Below are 13,171 nucleotides of genomic sequence, written 5' to 3' on the forward strand. Positions count from 1 at the left end.
TAAAATGTAGGCCTAGGTCAATTGCCTCATCATCACAAATGTCGGCCAGTTTTTGAAGATCTTCCACATTATCTTCCAGCCACACTATATCGTCCGCATACATCAATCCCGGAATCCGTTGCTCCACCAACTCTCCATTGCTTCGGTACGACAAGCCAAAGCCTAATCCACTCTCCTCCAACCGTCTTTCCATTCCTCTAATGTAAAGTGCGAACAGCAATGGCGAAAAAGGGCGCCCCTGTTTCAAACCTCTTCGAATGTACATGGGCTCTGTGCCCGTACGCCCTTCCCATGTAATATGCGCCTTGTTATCCTCATATATTGCCCTGAGCAGCCCTACAAATTGTAACCCAATCCCTTCTTCGAGTGTATGCCACAGCAATCCCTTATCTACGTTGTCATAGGCTCCCTTTATGTCCAGAAACAGTAGCCATGTTGGTCTGCCCTGTGCTGCCGAAATTTCGATGGTCTGGTTTAATACAAAAATATTGTCTTCTAAGCACCGACCTGGCCGAAATCCGTTTTGCAGTTCCCCAGAAATATCGTCACTTTCCACCCACTTCAAGAACTCGGATTTGATGGCTTGTATAGCTAATCTATAGAGCACTGACGTGACTGTAATCAGCCTGTATGAGCTCGCCTTGTCCTTCTACTATAGAGCACTGACGTGACTGTAATCGGCCTGTATGAGCTCGCCTTGTCCTTCTCTCCCTTGCCTTTATAAACTCATTCTGCTTTCACTCCATTGCGTGGGAATCCTCTCAGATTTTATGGCGCGCTCGATGGCATTATATAAGTGCGCCTTTCCCGCTGGTCCCAAATGGTTGATAATCTCTATTGGGATTGCATCCGGCCATGTTGCCGTATTTTTGGGATCATTGTGTTCTGCCTTTTCCCAGTTCGAAACTTTGATACGAAATTTTTCGTCTGTCGCGTTCCTATATATAGGAACGCGACAGACGTGTCCGGTTAGCAGATATCTCGCTTGTTTGGCCAAAAGCATTTGCAGTGACTCCATCATGCGCTGTCCCCCAGGAGAACATTACCGTCCCCGTCCTGTATCTGAGTCCACACCTCTTTAGTCGTCGTTTCTAATGCGTTTAAATGATTCCAGAATTTTTTGGGGGGTGCTCTTATCCTTCTAATGTATACCTGATACCCATCTCTCACGCGCCCTGTTAATCTTCGCTTGCACTAGTTTTTGCACCTCTAGTTTCTTTTCAAAGTACCGGCTCCACCGTAACTGCACCTCTTCACCCCGATATCCCCCCCTTTTTGTTTCACCTTTCTGTGCAATCTAGAAGCCCGTTGTCGCTCTTCAATAGCCACTTTAATTTCCTTGTCCCACCAGCTTCGCGGTTTTCTTTTACCTCTACAGCGTTTTTTTTTTCTTACTTTATTTCTTTTTTAATACAACTCACAACCTCGTCATATTCCCACACCTTCCTAGGCTGGGCCTCTAATTCTCTTTCGATGCTACTGACGATGTCTGCTATCTGTTTCTCGCTTAATTTCGGGAGCCCAACCTTCGTTTTTTCCTGCCCAGCCCCTCCACTGTCAAATTTCAGGATTATACACCCGTGGTCGCTGCCCAGGCTCCTTTCTCCTTCTTTTCAGCCGCTCGTACGTGTGCTCTGAGACCAGGTTGTAGTCTATGCAAGACTGTCTATTGCCGCATTGCCACGTTATTGGCCTGTCGCACTTATGCTTCTGGTTAACTATCCCCAGCTGCTGTTCTTCACACATATCTAGAACTAGGGCACCGTTATGGTCCATATATCAATCTAGATCCTCAATGTGGGCATTTAAGTCTCCTACTAATATCACCTCGCTGGATCCTTTGAATTTCTTTATGTCCTTCCTGAGGCAGTCCACCCACTCTTTTTTTTTTTGTTCTCTGGCGTCATTCCCTGTACACAGATAGGCCACTCCCAGCCATGCCTTGTGGGGACCCTTGTTTCCCTACGCCTCACCTGCACATGTTTTCGCGAGCTGGGAGCCGCCATTTTGGGCAGCCGGTGCGTCACGTCAGTCGTGACCTCTTCGTGACCCCGTGCGCGCGCCGAACCGGCTCGCCGCGAACGTGTGCGCGAGGGCGCGGGGGAAGGAGGACCAGTTTGCCACCTTCCTTGGCGCCACCCTCTCCCCGACCTGGGGAAGATCTCCTCTCCCCTCCGAGCTGACCTGCGGGACGAACGGGCGCTCCGCCGGGGAGTCGACTCGACTGGGCGATTTGGTCGGAGTCGGTTGGCTCGGCAGTGCCTACGCCGAATGCCCCGATGACGGTGAACCCAGTTGGCTCCACGGACTCTGCCGAGAGATTCTGCCCTGATCGGTCGCCATGGGATATGCCTCCCCTGCTCCCGCGGCCGTGATGACGGATATCGAGGTCCGAGCCCAGCGGCTTGAGCGAGCGACAGGAGCCACTGTCTCCCCGTGAGCGATAGTCGTGTTGTCTGGTATATGCCCTGTATCTGCCAGGCAATAAAGCCTCATTTTGGATTGCCGGAGCCTGTCTACCGCATGTGAGTACTCGAACCCGTGCGTGAGTCTTCGGATTCCGCAGGGCTAGTGTACGGCGCGTAGCGTTCTCTAGCGAAGCTAGCGGGAGCCTCTGCTATCCCGTACGTTAGCCCACAGCCTTTTTTCCTCCCGCCGTTCCCCAAAGCCATAAGTGCTAGCTCCTTACAGCCCTGATTGTCCCTTTGCCAGTTCCCTCCTCGCCTAATCAACATGCCCACGCCCCCACCTTTCCTCTCTCCCGCCGTCCTGTTGCACCCCACCCACACGTAGTCATCCATCACTGGTGGCTCCTCCAAATCTCTCAGGTGGGTTTCAGTCAGGGCGTACACGTCAATTTCTTCTTTCTCGAGTTGGGTTTCTATCTCAATTCATTTTTCCTGCTTGCGGCCGCCTTGCATGTTTATATAACTAATTTTAGTTCCACGGTTTATTTTCCTTTTCTTTGCTTTACGTATCCGCCGCCGTGCATCAGCGCCCCCTCCTTCCTGCCTTTCACTACCTCCTCCACTCAGTCCACCTTCTTCTTGAACGTTCGAGGTCCCCCTAAAAAAGCCTACTGCCCGGGTTGCCAGTCGCCGCCCTACAGGCTCAGCTAGACGGTCACTGAAGTGTATGTCGTCGAACACAAACGCCCCGTCGCGGCCCGCACGGACCAGGTCCCGGTTCAGGTTGATCACCTCAAAATTCATCGTTTTACCCAGGGTCCAAAGCTCCCTGTTTGCGCGACCATCGCCCTTTCTACGTGGATCCCCTGTCTCTGAATTCCGGGAAGCTTGCTCACCTTCACGCGTTCGTCGTCCCCCACCCTCCCCTTCTCTTCTTCCCAACTTCTGATGGGGATTATTATTATTATCATTATTGTTATTATTATTAGAGGGCCCCTTTCTAGAGGACCATTAGAGGCCTTCCCTTTGTACCGGGGCATCGGCTGCCACCAACCGACTTGCCTGTGTTATTCTACTTGTTTGTCTACCCTTCACTAACCTAATCGGTTAGTCCCCCGGTTTTAAACTCCCATCGCTTCCCCCCTTCCTGCCCTTGCACCCCCGTTCACCTCCCCCCCCCTGCCCCCTTCCGATTCTATTTCGGCATATTACTCATCCTATGTCCCACTCTCTTCCCTACTTTTCTTCCACCACCACTCCAGCCGCCTTTCTTCTTTGTTGTCAGCGGCCTCTGGTGTACTTTCCACACTTAGCAAAAACAAAAACAACAAAAAACTAGTACCCAAAAGCACCAAAAACAAAAGTGGCAAATTGTAAACAGACAGGAAAGGAAGTGACTCTGGCTAGACCAACATTACCACAGCACTACAGTCGCTGCAGCCACGCAACCAGGACCTCCGGGGGGGGAGGAGGTTTTTCCTGCCATGTTAGCGTGCGGTTCGACTTGCCTGCAGGCGTGGAACCTGCAGGTTTAAGGACATGCTCATTCATTGCAAAACTACAAAGAAAGACTCAGCCAACGTGCGATCCCTGATGCTGCACATGCAAACGTGTACAGCCAGGCGATGCGTGCACGTCGCCCGGCTCCACATAGCTTTTGCTGCATTACGCGCCGAATGCACTGAGCTGCGCTAGCGCATTCGGAGTAGAACCGGCTGTACCGCCGAAGTGGCACCGTTTTGGTACCTCTTCGTTTTCGCATTTTCGAATGCCTGAGAACAGCTCTGTTTTTCTCGTGCATAGCTTCTATGGCGAGGGCAGTTACTAGACTGCTCTCGGGCAGTTCTTATATTAAAAGCGGTGCAAAATGACAACTTCAGTACATGTATTTCAATGAAGGCAGTGGCTTAAAGTACGATCCACTCCATCTAAACCAGGCCCTGTTTTTAGGCTGTGACAGATTACATGAGATGAGGAATGCACAGGTGGAACTACACCCTCACTTGTGATTTCTAGAGGCTCTGGGTGCAATATAGCACAGCTGTGTTTTCCCAACAGATCACGAAAAATTTGATTTTTTGGTTATGTTTATGCTTCACGTCATAAACCCCGTAAACTATGCATCAACGTAGGACACTCACAATTAAGAGAGAAAAAAAAAGGACAGCAGAGGAAGAAGCAATCGCAAGGGAAAGAAAAACGGAAAAGGGCTTGCAAATACCAGCACTGTGCCTCCTGATGTACATTTACAGTGACAACGGCAAGCTAAGCTCAGCAGCAGCAGCGAGCTTGTGCAAATCGAATTCTCATTAACAGCTGACCGGCATTTAGTGTTTAAAACATTCTCCAAGCTTGATGTGCCCGGATGACTTGGCAGCTGCATCGGGCATGCTAGGTGTTGTGTGTTTGTTCTTACTTGAACCCCTTTGTGGCATGCACAGTAGCTGTGCTGTCCAAGTGAGTGCTGCTGCCCTTGCAACCCTGCTTGCTGCTCCTTCTTCAATACCATCTTCTCGTCCCAAACTAAACAGTGATGCCATTCCTGGTTGAGGCAGCTGCATCACAAGAAACCTGCCATTAATCGCAAGACACAGACGGTCAGTGGAAAACCCGGCCCCCACACTGCCTGTATGCAAGAGGGGCCAATTTTGAGAGACACTGCACAATTCCAGTCTTTTCCTTTTTGAATCTGCGGAACAGCCATTGCCAAATTGAGTAGCATTGCTTACTGCGCCTTGTCCTTTCAGCTCCGCGTCCAGCTGCATTCATTCCGACAGCTTGCGGTCCCGGATGCCCACTACTATCCGGTCCCGGATCATCTCGCCATGCAGTGCTCCGAAAGTGCACAACTTGGCCAGTCGGTGCAGCTCAGTGACGAACTCTTCGACACCTTCTCCTTCCTGCTGTTCTCTTCTGAGGAATGTCGCTCTTTCGTACACGACATTTCTTCAAACTGCGAAGTGGTTCCCGAACGCCTGCAAAACATCGCTGTAGCTGTTCTTCTGTCAACTTGAATGAGGCAAGGATGTCTTCTGCCTGGTCGCCCATAAAGTAGACCAATGTGTAGACTTGTTCCACCGCGCATTTTGAGGCGAGGCCACTCACGATGTGACAACGCTCGAAACGCCGCTTCCATTGCGGCCACTCACTTGGGCTTGCAAAAGTAAATTCCTCCAGAGGCTTGCACTGAAAACTGGACATAGCCATTTTTTTTTCCCTGGGCTTGCAACCCCTCCATCGGTGCCTTTGTAGCAGGTTCAAACGTACGCTGCCACCATGTAGTGTTCGCAGAGCACGAGGGATGCACAGCCGACACGTTTGGCATTCAGTCTGAGAGGGCCTTTATTTTCCAGTTCCCCTCCCCGGGTCGCGCCCTCATAATTCCTTCGTCAGGCGGGCAGAGCCACTGGCAGCGCGCCGTCGGCTCAGGTTTCCCTTGCGTCTCGGCATAAACACACAGCACAAAGCCGAGGCTGCAAAGAACACCATAGTTTCAAAGTTTCCAGAGGCTGTGTGACTGGTAAAGATGTTGAGTAGTGGCTTGGAGTTTTACAGATTCACTCCTTGCTTTATTCCTTCATTTTCCAGAAGCACTGACACACACCTTCAAGATAGGCAAGTGCAGTGTGGTCTTTAAAAAGCTTTTGCGGGTGGCCGCGTCTAAGTCCCCGATTCACTGTGTTGGCACCCAGTGTCAAAGGGCAGTGCACAAGCAGAATGGAGGAGCATTGTAGGAATAAATCCACAGTGGCAAAAGATCGGACCTAGCTTCCTTATGCAAGAGTTTATTGCTGCTCATCGGATAACCTGAGCAACCATTATGCAATAAGTGAGCAATGAACATGGCAGGTTTCTCTAAATAGAATAGGGACCTTCACACGCTCCTCCAAACTCTTGTGCAATGAGGTTTGAGGCGTAACACACAGCCACTCTGAACTCTGGCAAAGTGCACCATTTTCAAATGTTGCCCCATATCCAATTTCATGGAGTGCAATACTTTCATGGAGTGTGACCATTTACCTATTAGGAAGAATTCAAAGGAAAACAAATGAAAAGTGCAACAGGTGAAGTGTAAACATTAAATGAGTATGGTCAAGCAGCTTTTTTAAAACGCTTATATAGGTAGTTCGACCAGATCCCAGCAACCAAAGTAGACTGTAAAGTATTTAGTACAAAAAAAAAGATGTTTTAAAATGTACTTTACCTTCATGCCGGGTCACCAGCATGCTGGGTCACCAGCACCATCCTTCTTTTGTTTTCATGCAGAAAGTGTCCACCAGCTTGCGTGACCTATTCACCTGTTTATCAGTGGGCCCCGTTAAAACTGCACTACAGTTAAACCTGATTATAAGAGGCATGCAAGAGACTATCGGGTATAAGAGACACTATTCATCCACATGGATGTCCACCCTGTTATTCCCGTTAATTTGATCTCTTTTATAACACACACTGAATGTAGAAGGTAGTTGGATATAAAGGAGAACTTATCCTTGAATTTTGGTCAACAAGCTTGCCTGTGACAGACACTTTAACTTTAGATGCGGTGTCACCAATCACAAACTGCAGTTGCTTCCATTGTGGAACCAAAGGACACGACAGACTATTCACGTCGCAGTCACTATTTATGATAACTTCAGCAAACACACAGTGGTTTAGTCAGCTATAAAACGACGATGAGAAGCCCTGCCAATGAAAACGCAACGTACAAATGTGGTTAAAGCTTGCTGCCATGTATGCGGGCTTCTGCGCAAACCGGGAATACCGGGAGTGCACAGTGGGCTCTCCCAATCGTGTAGCTCCCAATGAAGAAGCATCGCAGATGTGGAGTCCTGCAAGCGTTATAGATATATCCAGAGCACACAGCAGAAGAAGCTGTGCGCTCTGGCTACTCATCAGGCTTGTGAACTCAACATCTACAATTCATCTTTCGCAAACAGTGAAAGGACAGAAAGCTTGTGGAATCTGTTGTAAAAAACAGTGTAGCGTAATGGCCCGATTCTAATGCGCACCTTTTTTCCGGAAAAATAGGCCGAAAAATTGCATGCACGTTAGAATCGGATACGAAACCGAAACTGCCGAAACAGCGGAAATTTCGTCCCACCCATCGCCATCGCCATCTCAAGATGGCGCCAAAGCCTTTAGCAACAATTTTTCGAACGCAGGAAGCATAGGCGCCTAGGCTTTTCTATTGGCGTTCACACAAATCGTCAAATCGTTCCACTTGTGCGCTTGATAACAGCAATGGCAGCAGCGGCTCTCACGCTTTCAAAACGAGCGGTCGGCTGAAGCGTGTGCCTCCGGAGAAGCTCGCGGGATGGGCGTGCGAGGCGTGGGCCATGATCCCATCGACCATGGTTCTACGTTCGTTCAGAAGTGTGGCATCGCGAACGCTCTTGACGGCACTGAGGAGGAGATAATGTGGTCAGCGAAAAGCGACGAGGAGTGAGATGAGTGAGATTACTTCGGGAAATAAATCGCCCATTTCTCTCGCATTCGTTTGTCTGGGTCACAAAGTTCCGTGCACGTTACAATCGGAGGTGCAAGTTTTTTCGTTTTTTTTTTTTTTTTTTTTTGCCAGGAAAATTGGGGGCGCATTAGAATCGGGTAAGTACGGTAAATACAGCCACGAAGCAAAGATTCAGAACTATTTCATGAATTCTGGGGGCCAACGTTAAATTAGAATGAACCTTTTGCAACATCGTGTAGCGTTCTTTCGAGCTTATTTTAGTGGTACGGTGCTCACATTAAACCATCGGTTGATCAATTACTGAAAACATGGTACCCTGCTTATAAGAGACCTCTCGTATAAGAGACAGAAAGGGCTCCTTGGTACGCATTTCTTATAAAGAAGTTCAACTGTACAACCTGTACTGCGTTTCGGGTGACCGTGTTTGAAGCGGTATACTTTGGCATCAAAATTCCACAGAAGGTGAACCGGCGGTCACCCAAAGAACAGCATCAGTTATAAAGGCGTGTAGGCACAGCAGGCTCTTATGTTCACTGGCATGCACCCTTTTACGGCACTTGTGCTCGAGGCAAAGCCTTTCAACAAAAGCGAAACCATCTGGGCTACTCTGCTGCCCTACTTCACGACGTTCGCTAGCTGTGCTTTCTGTCTATTAATTAAAGAGCGCGCGACGAGCAGAAGCCGATATCAGCATTCTTTTATAAATGGGGAAAATGGCACTAGGCACTATGCTTTGCAACACTGCTATTTGTGACGGTGCAAATCGTAGTGCAAAGGCAATGCCTGTGTTCATGTTTTTGGCGTTTCCTGCGTTAATAAAAAACGTACTCCTGCTTCGAAAGGTACATGAAAGTTTAGGACACACTAATCTACTGACATAGGCGAACTTGCTCTTGCACTTTTGCTGTGAATCTCGTCGTCATCATCCACAGAGCAATAACCCCTGTGGGCCAGTGCTCACTGCTTCTACTGTTGCAACAACAGTAGCTTCATGTGTTACAGAGTAAGCCGTGCAACCTACACCTTAGCTTCAGTGTCCCTCGAAGCTTTACCAAGTAAAATGGCCTCGTATATGCTTGCAGGAGATGTGCGTAGGCGTTCACACATTGCACACCCTTGCTCCTGTAAACACTGCACTGTTACGCCATTGGCAATGATTTGTTTTGCCCACTTTGATGCGTGCTGAAACGCGTTGCGTTCCCGGATAATGCAGAGAACAACCTGGAAGGAAGCAGTTTCATCTGTCCGTTGGTTGACATCTTCACAGTGGGCGCTTTCGTTGTCGCTGCGCATTTTCTGCCCCTGCTGTTACGAGTAGAGCCACCAATTAAGCTAGGCTTATTTCCTTCCTGGGATTTTCCTTCGCAGGAACTTGCTCCACCTTGGGTATTTCCCCTAAACCTGGTTGACTAGGCCTATTCAGTGGCGAAATAAGCCCTTATTTAGTGGCACTAGCTACGACTGCACCCACAAGACCACAGGCATTTGCTAAGCAAATGAATGCATATGAGGGAACTCAGTATTTGTGCTTACATCCGTGATTAAAAAAAAGAAGGAAACGAACTGAGCTTCCCCAATATCTATTCCAAGTTAGGACCCGCACCTCTCGTCCCCATCATGATAGCAGGTGAGGAGAGCGTTGTGATGAAATACTATACCCGTGAAGGAAAATGCCCCACATTCTACCCCAAAAAGAAGAAGCTTCTAAGACCAAGCGGGTGCTGCTGAGGTAGAGGAAGAGGAGGTGTGGTACGAGCTCGAACGAGACAGGGCAGATGGAATGGGGCACGGAACTTGGAGACCTGCGTAAGACGCCTGGTCTACATCCCCCAGCGAGGCGAGGCCGTCGCCAGCCACCGCCACGGTTCCGGGCGTCACTGCCAAGGCCCTGGGCATCGTCGACAGCACAGACGAGGTCTGCACTACTGTCTACCGGGCTCTGGCGGGCCGAACGGCATGTGACCGGGCGTGAGACGGGGTCGGGCTGAGCTTCTCTCTGGCGTTGCAACCTGTGGTCACAAGGCAACCCCGGATGGGCAAGCACCACTGCGAGGGCGACGTGGCGGCTCGCGTCCACCTACGACTGACCGTGAGCGCATTCCATTCTCGGGACATTTATACGGGGATGTTTGCGGACCCTTTAGTTATGGGCATTGGAGCGGACCGTTTGGGGTATTCCTCAGCTTAATTCTCCTCTAATGTCTGTAGTGTGCGACCTTTTGTCTTTCGCTGGAATCTGTGTCCTGTGACGTCATTTAAATATAATGTCTCCTCGTTCGCACAAAGAGCATTCCGTTTCCGTCGCGTGATCCGGCCCAATCATTACAAGCGTAACTGGCATCTTGAGAGGTCACCTGAGAAGGAATTGCTTTGCATAAGCTGTAACTGTTATTCTTAGCACTGGTAACTGCACCCAGCAGAAGACTGCGAGGCTGCCGCTAAGACAAAGCTTCCAAGCTTCCTTTGCTCGCTTCACACTTTCCTCAGACCCAGGATCCGCTGGTTACACCCCCATAGCTTCGCCGCTCTTTGCCAGCGTCGCGCGTGATGTCGTAGCAAATATAGCGTCACAACTGGGATGCAATATTATATTCCCAAGGTAAGTGCAAGCCAGACACTTCCAGTGGTGATCCAGCCATTCGAACTATTGGAGCAATTTTTGGAGCTGAAAAAATGTTATTTTGGAGCACTATTGCATCAGAGCTTGATTTTGGAGCAGCTTGGGAGCAGCACAAAACTTATGTTGCAGCTTCATTTATCTGGAGATAAAGAAGGCTGGCAACCATTCAGGCAACGCTAATTACTTCCCCACAGTTGTAGACTCTGAAGCTGGTAACTAAAGCACCAAAAATGTGTGCCCCCACAGCCTTTAGACACCGCTGCAAGTGAAGCAGATGACGAGGGTTTCTTTAACTTAAAAAAAAAACACAATCATTACAAAAACTTACTGATACCAAAAGGGGGCCCATTTATTTACAATAAAATTATTTCACTATCTCAAACATATTGCACTGATTTGTTGCTTCTTGCCGTTTCGTTCAGTTCATCCAGCTCAGACGGTCCGGCTCGACAATATTTAGACAGAAAATATTGCACTTCACACACATCACACCATACTATTGCTTCTTGCTTGCCTTCTTATTAAGTTCATTCAGCTCGGAGAGGGTGTGGCTAAAGGCAGAGTTGCCTTCTGCTAATAAAGCCTGCCCTGATGAAATAATGTTTTCAGCCCTTTTCAGCAACGCACGGCATGAGATCCCCTTTTCTTCCAAATTCCACCTGAGCCGCTTTTCATTGCCGACATCAGCACCACATTCCCGGCCACTCAGGCGGTGGATAAGAGCAATATGAAGGGGCTTTATTTTCAATACCGTCACGCGGAATGAAAAAAAAAAGAACAAAAAACAAAAACAAAGCGAAACCCGCTGCGAAAATCCCAAACGGCAAGTTGTTTAAACTTACGCTGATGCAGTTTTGACTAGCGCTACTCCACTGCAGTAGCCCTAAACATAAGGCCGCACAGTAATAAAACGATTCGCCGCGAGCGCAGAAAAGAATAGACTCGTTTGTGCATCTTGTCACGAGTGGCCGAACGTCAATCGCTAGTCTCCTACAAGCAATACACATGAAGTAATTCCATTACTCTTGTTTGCAGCAGTGCGGGAAACCACTCCGTTGCGGTCCACGCCACCGGAGTGTATGCATGCCGACTTGCCGAATCACCATCTCTGCTCCGAAGCGGCACCGTGGCTGCACTATTGCTGCACTGTGGCTGCACCATGAGCAGAGCTCGGCTGGGGCAACCGAATAATCGAGCGCACCGCTTGCTCCAAGTTGCCAACCTAGGAACCATCGTGCTGGTTAGCGGCAGAATGATCGTCTCTCGCTTCAGCTGGTTTGAGGGGACAACTCTCGGCCGAAAGACCGGGTTCAAACGGTTCGGAGCATTTGGCGCTAGTAAAACACCACTGGGCGCAGCAGGGCGCAGGAGAGTACAATTGTAGCAAAATGGCGCAAATGGCGCAGCTGGATCACCCCTGCACTTCTGGTGCAATGTAGAACGTTAATTCAACATGCTGATGCACTCTGCCTCTAATCAAATCTAAGAGATAGCGAACCAGCCTTATTTTCAGGAAAAGAATATGCAGAATTTGAGCCAGGAGTACATCTTACAGTAAAACAAAAACCACAGGTCCTGCAAAAATGTTGGCAATGGTGGGGCTCAAACCTAGGCTGTACGCACTATTACCCGTGGTTCTACGTAGCCCTAGGCAAATCAGCTTCTTCTAGCAGTTGCTCAAAACTATATAAGGGTGTCCGAAGCAGAGTCGTAGATGGCGTTGGGTGTGCACAGGATCTCGCAACTGGAACAAGCACAGTTCTTGTTCATGGCATCAATAATTGTGTCACTTGAGGTTGCAATGTCGTGCCTGCCGTTGTGTACGCACTACACTGTGCACTAAACAGAATAAGCAATAAATAATTCCATCAGCTCTCCCCACACGTAACAAACATCTCCCAAGCTTGCGGCACCCTTATTATGCGCAGGCGATATCACATGAAAGGCAGGGCCACATCATTTAAACCGCAGGCTTGAAGTGCTACAAGGCTGGCCTGCCTTCAGCTGCTACCCCCTTTCCCGGCTAACCACCTCGGAGGTGATGTGCCGTCGTGGTGTCCCGGGCAGTGTGACTTGTGGAATTGTGTGTCTATGGATGTTTTAGTGGCGAAGCCCTTAAGAGGCTGGGGCTGTTGGCGTTTCCTGCCATCGTCGTAATCGTCGTCTCATGTAGTCACGGTACTAAAGCATCGGGAAACTCATTTATGCCTCGCGCTAGAACGTAACGCGTACTAAAAAGACACCAGGACACTCATTTACGCCTCGCGCTAGAGAGCTTCATGATTCAAAGACAAGGGACTTTAAAGCAGATCTGTATACCTCTACCGCCCAACGGTTTCATCTCCGTTGGCAAAAACGCCAAGGCACCAAGAATGTACTTATACACTGCAGCATGCTTTGCCCCACTCCAAGTTTCACGTCAGTTGGGAAGGGCCGGGGTTTTCTGCAGATTGACGACGCAACCATAGGTGACACCGCAATAGAACCCAAGAAAGCTTTTCTCTTGAAAAGAAGAAACTTGTTTTGTGTGCCACAACAGAATAGAAGAGAAACCGCTGTGTGGATGGTGGGAATTGGCTGAAGCAACATTTTATATTAAGCCGCCTCCCCAAGGTTCCCAAGTAAAATCAAGCTCCTTCCCTCTCAAAACTGTGGGGCACGTCAGGTAATCATCGG

Source organism: Haemaphysalis longicornis, unplaced genomic scaffold, assembly GCF_048455015.1.
Source record: "Haemaphysalis longicornis isolate Haplotype H1 unplaced genomic scaffold, Haemaphysalis longicornis Haplotype H1 scaffold_9, whole genome shotgun sequence".
Classification (NCBI taxonomy): domain Eukaryota; kingdom Metazoa; phylum Arthropoda; class Arachnida; order Ixodida; family Ixodidae; genus Haemaphysalis; species Haemaphysalis longicornis.